We start from the raw sequence: 12,198 nt of genomic DNA on the forward strand, positions 1-12,198 counted from the left end.
CCCTTACGACTCTGAGTAAAGAAACTACCTCTGACATCTGTCCTATATCTATCAATTTAAAGCTATGCCCCCTCGTGTTCACAGTCCCCATACTTGGAAAAAGGCTCTCCCTCTCCCTAAATGACACACTTTCCTCATTCCTGAAGAAGGGCTTCTGCCTGAAACATCGAATCTCCTGTTCCTTGGATGCTGCCTGACCTGTTGCACTTTTCCAGCAACACATTTTCAGCTCTCCCTAAACCACCCTATCTAACCCTCTGATTATCTTGTATGTCTCGATTAAGTCACCTTTCAACCTTCTTCTCTCTAACGAAAACAGCCTCAAGTCCCTCAGCCTTTCCTCGTAAGACCTTCCCTCCAAACCAGGCAACATCCTGGTAAATCTCCTCTGCACCTTTTCCAAAGCTTCCACATCCTTCCTGTAACACGGTGACCAGAACTGTACACAATACTCCAGGTACGGCCGCACTAGAGTTTTGTACAGCTGCAGCATAACCTCATGGTTCCAGAACTCTATCCCTCTATTAATAAAAGCTAACACACTGTATGCCTTCTTAACAACCCTGCAAACCTGGGTGGCAACTTTCAAGGATCTGTGTACCTGGACACCGAGATCTCTCTGCTCATCTACACTACCAAGAATCTTACCATTAGCCCAGTACTTTGCATTCCGGTTACTCCAACCAAAGTGAATCACCTCACTCTTGTCCACATTAAACTCCATTTGCCACCTCTCAGCCCAGCTCTGCAGCTTATCTATGTCTCTCTGTAACCTGCAATATCCTTCATCACTATCCACAACTCCACCGACCTTAGTGTCGTCTGCAAATTTACCAACCCATCCTTCAACACCCTCATCCAGGTCGTTTATAAAAATGGCGAACAGCAGTGGGCCCAACACTGACCCCTGTGGTACCCCACTCCAGGATGAACATTTCCCATCAGCCACCACCCTCTGTCTTCTTTCAGCAAGCCAATTACTGATCCAAACTGCTGTATCTCCCACAATCCCATTCCTCTGCATTTTGTACAATAGCCTACTGTGGGGAACCTTATCGAACGCCTTGCTGGAATCCATACACACCACATCAATCGGTTTACTCTCGTCTACCTGTTTGGTCACCTTCTCAAAGAACTCAGTACTACCTACCCTTCACAAAACCGCGCTGACTATCCCTAATCAAATTATTCTTTTCTAGATGATTATAAATCCTATCTCTTATAACCTTTTCCAACACTTTACCAACAACTGAAGTAAGGCTCACTGGTCTATAATTACCAGAATTGTCTCTACTCCCCTTCTTGAACAGGGGAACCACATTTGCTATCCTCCAGTCTTCTGGCACTATTCCTGTAACAATGATGATTTAAAGATCAATGCCAAAGGCTCGGCAATCTCCTCCCTGGCTTCCCAGAGGATCCTAGGATCAATCCCATCCGGCCCAGGGGACTTATCTATTTTCACATTCTGCAGGATTTCTAATGCCTCTTCCTTGTGAACCTCTATCCCACCCAGTCTAGTAGCTGTACCTCAGTATTCTCCTCGACAACATTGTCATTTTCTAGAGCGAATACTGTCGAAAAATATTCATTTAGTGCTTCCTCTATCTCCTCTGACTCCACACACAACTTCCCACTACTATCCTTGATCGGCCCTAATCTTACTTTCATCATTCTTTTATTCCTTAAATACCTATAGACAGCCTTAGGGTTTACCCTGGTCCTATCCACCAACAACTTCTCATGTCTCCTGCTGGCTCTTCTGAGCTCTCTCTTTAGGTCTTTCCTGGCTACCTTGTAACACTCAAGCGCCCTAACTGAGCCTTCACGTCTCATCCTAACATAAGCCTTCTTCTTCCTCTTGACCAGAGATTCACTTCCTTTGTAAACCAGGGCTCCCGCGCTCTACAGCTTCCTCCCTGCCTGACAGGTACATACGTATCTAGGACACACAGATGCTTTTCCTTGAATAAGCTCCATATTTCTAATGTGCCCACCCCCTGCAGTTTCCTGCCCCATCCTATGCTTCCTAAATCTTGCCTAATCGCATCGTAATTGCCTTTCTCCCAGCTGTAACCCTTGCCCAGTGGTATACACCTATCCCTTTCTACCACTAAAGTAAACATAACAGAATTGTGATCGCTATCACCAAAGTGCTCACCTACTTCCAAGTCTAACACCTGGCCGGGCTCAAATCTAATGTGGCTTCACCCCTTGTTGGCCTGTCTACATACTGTGTCAGGAAGCCCTCCTGCACACACTGGACAAAAACTGACCCAGTCAATATTTGGAAAGTTGAAGTCCCCCATGATAACTACCCTGTCTCTCTCACTCCTATCGAGAACCATCTTTGCTATCCTTTCCTCTACACCTCTGGAACTATTTGGAGGCCAACCGGGTGACCTCTCCTTTCCTGTTTCCAACCTCAGCCCATACTACCTCAGTTGACGAGTCCCCAAACATCCTTTCTGTAACTGTAATACTGTCCTTGACTAACAATGCCACACCTCCCCTTCTTTTACCATCTTCTCTGTTCTGAGTGAAACATCTAAATCCTGGAACCTGCAACAACCATTCCTGTCCCTGCTCAATCCATGTCTCCGAAATGGCCACAACATCGAAGTCCCAGGTACCAACCCATGCTGCAAGTTCACCCACCTTATTCTGGACGCTCCTGGCGTTGAAGTAGACAGATTTCAAACCAACTTCTTGCTTCCCGGTGTCATCTTGCATCCCTGAAACTTGATTTCGGACCTCCCTACTCTCAACCTTTTCTATACTTGAACTACACTTTTGGTTCCCATCCCCCTGCTGGATTAGTTTGAACCCACCCCAACAGCCTTAGTGAATTCCACCCCCCCAGGATATTGACACCCCTCTGGTTCAGACGAAGACCATCCTGCTTGTAGAGGTCCCACCCCAATTGCACCCCAATTATCCAAGAATCCAAAACCCTCCCTCCTGCACCATCCCTGTAGCCACATGTTCAACTCCTCTCTCTCCCTATTCCTTGCCTCACTAGCATGTGGCACGGGCAACAGACCAGAGATGACAACCCTGTAGGTCCTAGCTCTAAGCTTCCCCAGTAGCTCCCAGAATTTCTGCCTTAAATCCCCATCTCTCTTAGATTAGATTAGACTTACAGTGTGGAAACAGGCCCTTCGGCCCAACAAGTCCACACTGACCCGCCGAAGCGAAACCCACCCATACCTCTACATTTACCCCTTACCTAACACTACGGGCAATTTAACATGGCCAATTTACCTGACCCGCACATCTTTGGACTGTGGGAGGAAACCGGAGCACCCGGAGGAAACCCACGCTGACACGGGGAGAACGTGCAAACTCCACACAGTCAGTCGCCTGAGTCGGGATTTGAACCCGGGTCTCAGGCGCTGTGAGGCAGCAGTGCTAACCACTGTGCCACCGTGCCTCTTCCTAACTATGTCATTGGTACCTGTGTGAAACACGACATGGGGCTGCCCCCTCCCCCTTAAGGTTCCCAAAAACACGATCAGAAACATCACGAACCCTGGCAGAGTGTCGAGGGATGTGGAGGTTGTGCATTGGTCAGGGATAAATGTTGGAAAATAGGGTGATGGGTCTGGGTGGGTTAATCTTTAGAGGGTCGGTGAGGACTTGTTGGGCCGAAGGGCCTGTTTCCACCCTGTATACCTGTATACCTGAATGTCTGCCCCCTCCCCCCACTGACGCTCAGTAACAGCAGTGTGTACCATCCCCTCCCTCCCCCCACCCCTCCTCAGTAACAGCAGTGTGTACCATCCCCTCCCTCCCCCACCCCTCCTCAGTAACAGCAGTGTGTACCATCCCCTCCCTCCCCCACCCCCCTCAGTAACAGCAGTGTGTACCATCCCCTCCCCCCCAACCCCCCTCAGTAACAGCAGTGTGTACCATCCCCTACCTCCCTCCCCCCACCGACGCTCAGTAACAGCAGTGTGTACCATCCCCTCCCTCCCCCACTGACATTCAGTAACAGCAGTGTGTACAATCCCCTCCCTCCCCCACCCCCCTCAGTAACAGCAGTGTATACCATCCCCTCCCTCCCCCCACCCCCCTCAGTAACAGCAGTGTGTACCATCCCCTCCCTTCCCTCACCCCCCCCTCAGTAACAGCAGTGTGTACCACCCCCTCCCTCCCCCCACCCCCCCCTCAGGAACAGCAGTGTGTACCATCCCCTCCCTCCCCCCACCCCCCCTCAGTAACAGCAGTGTGTACCATCCCCTCCCTCCCCCACCCCCCCTCAGTAACAGCAGTGTGTACCATCCCCTCCCTCCCCACCCCCCCTCAGTAACAGCAGTGTGTACCATCCCCTCCCTCCCCCCACCGACGCTCAGTAACAGCAGTGTGTACCATCCCCTCCCTCCCCCTGTCAGTAACAGCAGTGTGTACCATCCCCTCCCTTCCCTCACCCCCCCCTCAGTAACAGCAGTGTGTACCACCCCCTCCCTCCCCCCCCCCCCCCCTCAGGAACAGCAGTGTGTACCATCCCCTCCCTCCCCCCACCCCCCCCTCAGTAACAGCAGTGTGTACCATCCCCTCCCTCCCCCACCCCCCCTCAGTAACAGCAGTGTGTACCATCCCCTCCCTCCCCCCACCCCCCCTCAGTAACAGCAGTGTGTACCATCCCCTCCCTCCCCCACCCCCCCTCAGTAACAGCAGTGTGTACCATCCCCTCCCTCCCCCCACCGACGCTCAGTAACAGCAGTGTGTACCATCCCCTCCCTCCCCCCTGTCAGTAACAGCAGTGTGTACCATCCCCTCCCTCCCCCCTCCCCCCCCTCAGTAACAGCAGTGTGTACCATCCCCTCCCTCCCCCCCTCCCCCCCTCAGTAACAGCAGTGTGTACCATCCCCTCCCTCCCCCCACCCCCCCCTCAGTAACAGCAGTGTGTACCATCCCCTCCCTCCCCCCACCCCCCCTCAGTAACAGCAGTGTGTACCATCCCCTCCCTCCCCCCCTCCCCCCCTCAGTAACAGCAGTGTGTACCATCCCCTCCCTCCCCCCACCCCCCCCTCAGTAACAGCAGTGTGTACCATCCCCTCCCTCCCCCCACCCCCCCTCAGTAACAGCAGTGTGTACCATCCCCTCCCTCCCTCCACCCCCCCCCTCAGTAACAGCAGTGTGTACCATCCCCTCCCTCCCCCCACCGACGCTCAGTAACAGCAGTGTGTACCATCCCCTCCCTCCCCCTGTCAGTAACAGCAGTGTGTACCATCCCCTCCCTCCCCCCACCCCCCCCTCAGTAACAGCAGTGTGTACCATCCCCTCCCTCCCCCCACCCCCCCTCAGTAACAGCAGTGTGTACCATCCCCTCCCTCCCTCCCCCCACCCCCCCTCAGTAACAGCAGTGTGTACCATCCCCTCCCTCCCCCCCACCCCCCTCAGTAACAGCAGTGTGTACCAGCTACAAGACCCACTGCAGAAACTCACCAAAGACCCTCAGGCAGCACCTTCCAAACCCACGGCCACTTCCATCTGGAAGGACAAGGGGCAGCAGGTACATGGGAACACCACCCCCCTGCAAGTTCCCCTCCCCTCACCATCCTGAGTTGGAAATATATCGGCCGTTCCTTCCTGGGTCAGAATCCTGGGATTCCCTCCCTCAGGGACATTGTGGTCTACCCACAGCACATGGACTGCAGCGGGTCAAGGAGGCAGCTCACCCCCACCTTCTCAAGGGGAGCAACTAGGCACAGGGGGCAATAAATGCCAAGCAGTCAGCTGTGAAGGGAGAAGACGACCCTCCCTCTTTGGTTCGTATATCCTTCCTGAGGACACCAGAACAATCCAGGCTATCCCGGGTGTGGTCTGAACAAAGCAGTATCTAACTGCAGTCAGACAGCTGGACTCGATGCTACTGTCAATGAAAGGCACACACAGCATTCACCTGTTTAATTATTCACTGCACCTTCACAACCTGGAGTGACTCATCTGCACGGAACAGGGTGCAGTGTCGTTTCGACAGCCCCCTGTCCTTGGCCGTGGATTTGGGAGGGACAGGCTGAGGGGAGTTTCTGCAATGCATCTTGGTACACACTGCTGTTACTGAGGGGGGGTGGGGGGGAGGGAGGGGACGGTACACACTGCTGTTACTGAGGGGGGGTGGGGGGAGGGAGGGGATGGTACACACTGCTGTTACTGAGGGGGGTGGGGGGAGGGAGGGGATGGTACACACTGCTGTTACTGAGGGGGGGTGGGGGGAGGGAGGGGATGGTACACACTGCTGTTACTGAGGGGGGGGTGGGGGGAGGGAGGGGATGGTACACACTGCTGTTACTGAGGGGGGGTGGGGTGAGGGAGGGGATGGTACACACTGCTGTTACTGAGGGGGGGTGGGGGGAGGGAGGGGATGGTACACACTGCTGTTACTGAGGGGGGGGATGGTACACACTGCTGTTACTGAGGGGGGGTGGGGGAGGGAGGGGAATGGTACACACTGCTGTTACTGAGGGGGGGTGGGGTGAGGGAGGGGATGGTACACACTGCTGTTACTGAGGGGGGGTGGGGGGAGGGAGGGGATGGTACACACTGCTGTTACTGAGGGGGGGTGGGGTGAGGGAGGGGATGGTACACACTGCTGTTACTGAGGGGGGGTGGGGGGAGGGAGGGGATGGTACACACTGCTGTTACTGAGGGGGGGGATGGTACACACTGCTGTTACTGAGGGGGGGTGGGGGAGGGAGGGGAATGGTACACACTGCTGTTACTGAGGGGGGGTGGGGTGAGGGAGGGGATGGTACACACTGCTGTTACTGAGGGGGGGTGGGGGGAGGGAGGGGATGGTACACACTGCTGTTACTGAGGGGGGGGATGGTACACACTGCTGTTACTGAGGGGGGGTGGGGGAGGGAGGGGAATGGTACACACTGCTGTTACTGAGGGGGGTGGGGGGAGGGAGGGGATGGTACACACTGCTGTTACTGAGGAGGGGTGGGGGGAGGGAGGGGATGGTACACACTGCTGTTACTGAGGGGGGGGTGGGGGGAGGGAGGGGATGGTACACACTGCTGTTACTGAGGGGGGGTGGGGGGAGGGAGGGGATGGTACACACTGCTGTTACTGAGGGGGGGTGGGGGAGGGAGGGGAATGGTACACACTGCTGTTACTGAGTGTCGGTGGGGGGAGGGAGGGGATGGTACACACTGCTGTTACTGAGGGGGGGGTGGGGGAGGGAGGGGATGGTACACGCTGCTGTTACTGAGGGGGGGTGGGGGAGGGAGGGGATGGTACACACTGCTGTTACTGAGGAGGGGTGGGGGAGGGTGGGGATGGTACACACTGCTGTTACTGAGGAGGGGTGGGGGAGGGTGGGGATGGTACACACTGCTGTTACTGAGCGTCGGTGGGGGGCGGGAGGGGATGGTACACACTGCTGTTACTGAGGGGGGGTGGGGGAGGGAGGGGATGGTACACACTGCTGTTACTGAGCGTCGGTGGGGGGCGGGAGGGGATGGTACACACTGCTGTTACTGAGGGGGGGTGGGGGAGGGAGGGGATGGTACACACTGCTGTTACTGAGCGTCGGTGGGGGGAGGGAGGGGATGGTACACACTGCTGTTACTGAGGGGGGGTGTTGCTGTTTGCTATTTTTTTCCTTATGGTTGTGTAACCAATGAATTCACTCTCTTGTCTGTATGAGTGTGTGTGTCTGTGTGAGAGTTTGTGTGTGTGTGTCTGTGTGCATTTGTCTGTGTGAGAGTGTGTGTCTGTATGAGTGTGTGTGTGTGCCTGTGTGTGTGTCTGTGTGTGCATGTGAGTGTGTGTCTGTGTGAGAGTGTGTGTGTGTCTGTGTGCATGTGTGTGTGCGTGCATCTGTGTGTGTGTGTGTCTGTGTGAGAATGTTTGTGACAGAGAGTGTATATATGTGAGAGTGTGCATGTGTGTGTGCGTCTGTGTGTGAGAGAGATCACAGCTTTGAAAAGAACATTAAGCACCCCCACTCTATCGGTAAAGGAATAGGTAAGCGACTCTCTCTTTCTCTCTCTCTGTCAGAAATGTCTGCTCAGCTGCCACTTTGCCATTACTGGTAATGTCCATGTAATAGTCACAATGTTTACTCGTCACAAGTGGCTCAGAGAGTGATCTGTGCATCTTATCATGTCAGTTTTGTTTCAGTTTCCCTTCTCATTTCTGTGTGTTGCTGTTTGTTATTTTTTTCCTTGTGATTGTGTAACCAATGAATTCACTCTCTTGTTCATTACCAGAAGACCGGCCAAATTAGTTCCTTTTGAAGCATAAATCCATTAGACAATAGACAATAGGTGCAGGAGGAGGCCATTCTGCCCTTCGAGCCTGCACCACCATTCAATATGATCATGGCTGATCATTCCTAATCAGTATCCTGTTCCTGCCTTATCTCCATAACCCTTGGTTCCACTATCCTTGAGAGCTCTATCCAACTCTTTCTTAATGAATCCAGAGACTGGGCCTCCACTGCCCTCTGGGGCAGAGCATTCCACACAGCCACCACTCTCTGGGTGATGAAGTTTCTCCTCATCTCTGTCCTAAATGGTCTACCCCGTATTTTTAAGCTGTGTCCTCTGGTTCGGCACTCACCCATCAGCAGAAACATGTTTCCTGCCTCCAGAGTGTCCAATCCTTTCATAATCTTATATGTCTCAATCAGATCCCCTCTCAGTCTTCTAAACTCAAGGGTATACAAGCCCAGTCGCTCCAGTCTTTCAGTGTAAGGTAGTCCTGCCATTCCAGGAATTGACCTCGTGAACCTACACTGCACTCCCTCAATAGCCAGAATGTCTTTCCTCAAATTTGGAGACCAGAACTGCACACAGTACTCCAGGTGTGGTCTCACCAGGGCCCTGTACAGCTGCAGAAGAACCTCTTTGCTTCTATACTCAATCCCTCTTGTTATGAAGGCCAGCATGCTATTAGCCTTCTTCGCTACCTGCTGTACCTGCATGCTTACCTTCATTGACTGGTGTACAAGAACACCCAGATCTCTCTGTACTGCCCCTTTACCTAAATTGATTCCATTTAGGTAGTAATCTGCCTTCCTGTTCTTGCCACCAAAGTGGATAACCATACATTTATCCACATTAAACTGCATCTGCCATGCATCTGACCACTCACCTAACCTGCCCAGGTCACCCTGTAATCTCCTAACATCCCCCTCACATTTCACCCTGCTACCCAGCTTAGTATCATCAGCAAATTTGCTAATGTTATTACTAATACCATCTTCTATGTTATTAACATATATTGTAAAAAGCTGCGGTCCCAGTTCCTGCGGCACCGCACTGGTCACTGCCTGCCATTCCGAAACGGAGCCATTTATCAATACCCTTTGTTTCCTATCAGCCAACCATTGGATCCCCAAGGATAGTAACCACACAAGAGGGGATCCTGAGTAAACAAATCCTGTTGTGGCTGAGCAAGGGGGCAGGAGGGTAAAGAAAGGGAGATCTTGCCAAATTGGCGAATCCAGTCTGGAGCTGGAATAGCTTCGGAAATATCGCCCAGGATCTCAGCAGGTCAGGGGTCAGATTCTGGATCAGTGGTGCTGGAAGAGCACAGCAGTTCAGGCAGCATCCAAAGTGCAGCGAAATCGACGTTTCGGGCAAAAGCCCTTCATCAGGAATAAAGGTGAATGTCAGGACCGTCACCAAGGAGCAGGTGCTAGGGGTCGGAGGGTGGATAAAGCATCCTCCCTGGATGGACTATACCCCGGCGTTCCGATGGAGGTCGCCAAGGAGATTGTGGAGATGTTGCTGGTGGTCTTTTAGAATCACTGGCATCAGAGGGCATCCCAAAGGACAGGAAAATGGTGAATGGAACAGCCCTGCTCAAGAAGGGAGGGAGGAAGAAGACAAGGAAGTATAGACTGCTTAGCCTGAGCTCAGCTGGTGGTAGGATTTTGGAGTCCAAAATGAAGGATGGGATTGCGGAATACTTGGACATGCCTGGTTAAATCAGGCTGAGTCAGCACAGTTTCAGTAAGGGGAGGTCATACCTGACAAATCTGTTCGAATTCTTTAAGGTAACCAGGAGTTTGGAGAAAGATGAGCCAGTGAACGTGATTTCTTTTGGTTTCCAGAGGACCATTAACAACGTGCCAAGCAGGACGCTGCTCAGTAAGGTAAGGCCCTTTGGTGTTAGGGACAAGGTGGTGGAGAGGATTGGCTAACTGGCAGAAGGCAGAGAGTGGAGACACAGCGGGCTTTCTCAGGATGGCAGCTGGTGAGTGGTGGAGTTTCACAGGGGTCGGTGTCGGGTCCACCCCTCTTCCCGTTCTCCAGTGAGGGCGGAGGAGTTGAGGGGATCGATGCTCAGTTTGCAGATGACCCAAAACACAGGTGGAGGGACGGGAGGTGTCGAGGGAGGCTGCAGAAGGACATGGACAGACCTGGAGAGTGATCAATGAAGTGCCAGGCGTGTGACAAAAAAAACGGAGGCGCAGACGGTTTTCTAAATGGGAAAAGGCTTCGGAAATCCGAAGCAGAAAGGGGCTGAGGGAGTCCGAGTTCAGGATTCTCTCAGGTTCACTTGGAATGTAGGAAGGTAAATACAAGCCATCTTGACAAGGCTAGAGTACATCAGCAGAGAGGTCCTGTGTGAGGCTCCGGTCAGACCGCGTCTTGTGAGCAGTTAGTGAGTTTTGAGAAGATTTGTAGCTCAGGTTGAGGTTCTGGATGTAGGTCTGCTCGCTGAGCTGGAAGGTTCATTTTCAGACGTTTCGTCACCATCTTCTGTGAGCCTCCGGACGAAGCACTGGCTGGTGTTTCCTGCTTTCTACGTTTGGGTTTCCTTGGGCTGGTGGTGTCATTTCCTGGGGTGACATCATTTCCTACGGTGATGTCATTTCATGTTTCCACCCACCCCGAGAAAAAGGACAGGAAATGACGTCACCAACCCAAAGAAACCCAAACATACAAATAGAATCATCAGGAGTGTTTCACCCAGAGGCTCACTGAAGATGTTACCTCATTATGGTGACGAAACATCTGAAAATTAACCTTCCAGCTCAGTGAGCAAACCTACATCCATTGGGAGCAGCTTTGGGGCCTATATCTAAGGAAGGATGGAAGGCAAAAGTGAGGACTCCAAATGTTGGATATTCCTCATGAAGAGCTCCTGCCCAAAACGTCGATTCTCCCGCTCCTCGGATGCTGCCTGACCTGCTGTGCTTTTCCAGCACCACTCCAACTTTGTCCCTAAGGAAGGACGTGCTGACCTCGGAGGGGGTTGACAGGGATAATGCCAGGAATGATGGACTTGTCACATGAGCAGGAGTTGAGGACTCTGGCTGTGTAAGCTGAGGGGGTTGAGAAAGATGGGGGGGGGCTGACAGGAAACTGCGAGGCAGAGCCTCATGGAGAAGGGACGGTCCTGAGACGAGGAGAAATCTCTTCATTCAGAAGGTGGTGAATATGTGGAATGCATTGCCACTGTGAATCCCCCCACCACCCCCTCAGTAACAGCAGTGTGTACCATCCCCTCCCTCCCCCCACCCCCCCTTCAGTAACAGCAGTGTGTACCAACCCCTCCCTCCCCCCAGGGACGCTCAGTAACAGCAGTGTGTACCATCCCCTCCCCCCACCCCCCACTCAGTAACAGCAGTGTGTACCAACCCAGTACCAAATCCAATGTGGCCTTGCCTCTTGTTGGTCTGTCTACGAACTGTGTCAGGAAACCTTCCTGCACACATTGGACAAAAACTGACCCACCGAAAATACTCAAACTATAGCATTCCCAGTCAATATTTGGAAAGTTAAAGTTCCCCATAACAACCGCCCTGTTACTCTCGCTCCTATCCAGAACCATCTTTGCTTTCCTTTGCCCTACATCTCTGGAACTATTCGGAGGCCTATAGAAAACTCCCAACAGGGTGACCTCTCCTTCCCTGTTTCCAACCTCAGCCCATTACTACCTCAGTAGACAAGTCCTCGTCAAATGTCCTTTCTGTCAATGTAATACTGTCCTTGACTAACAATGCCACACCTCCCCCTCTTTTACCATCCTCTCTGTGCTTACTGAGACACCTAAATCCCGGAACCTGCAACAGCCATTCCTGTCCCTGCTCTATCCATGTCTCCGAAATGGCCACAACATTGAAGTCCCAGGTCCCAAGCTGCACGTTCTCCCACCTTATTCCGGATGCTCCTGGCGTTGAAGTAGACACATTTCCAACCAGCCTCCTGCCTGCTGGTACACTCGAGT

Source organism: Hemiscyllium ocellatum, chromosome 38, assembly GCF_020745735.1.
Source record: "Hemiscyllium ocellatum isolate sHemOce1 chromosome 38, sHemOce1.pat.X.cur, whole genome shotgun sequence".
NCBI lineage: Eukaryota > Metazoa > Chordata > Chondrichthyes > Orectolobiformes > Hemiscylliidae > Hemiscyllium > Hemiscyllium ocellatum.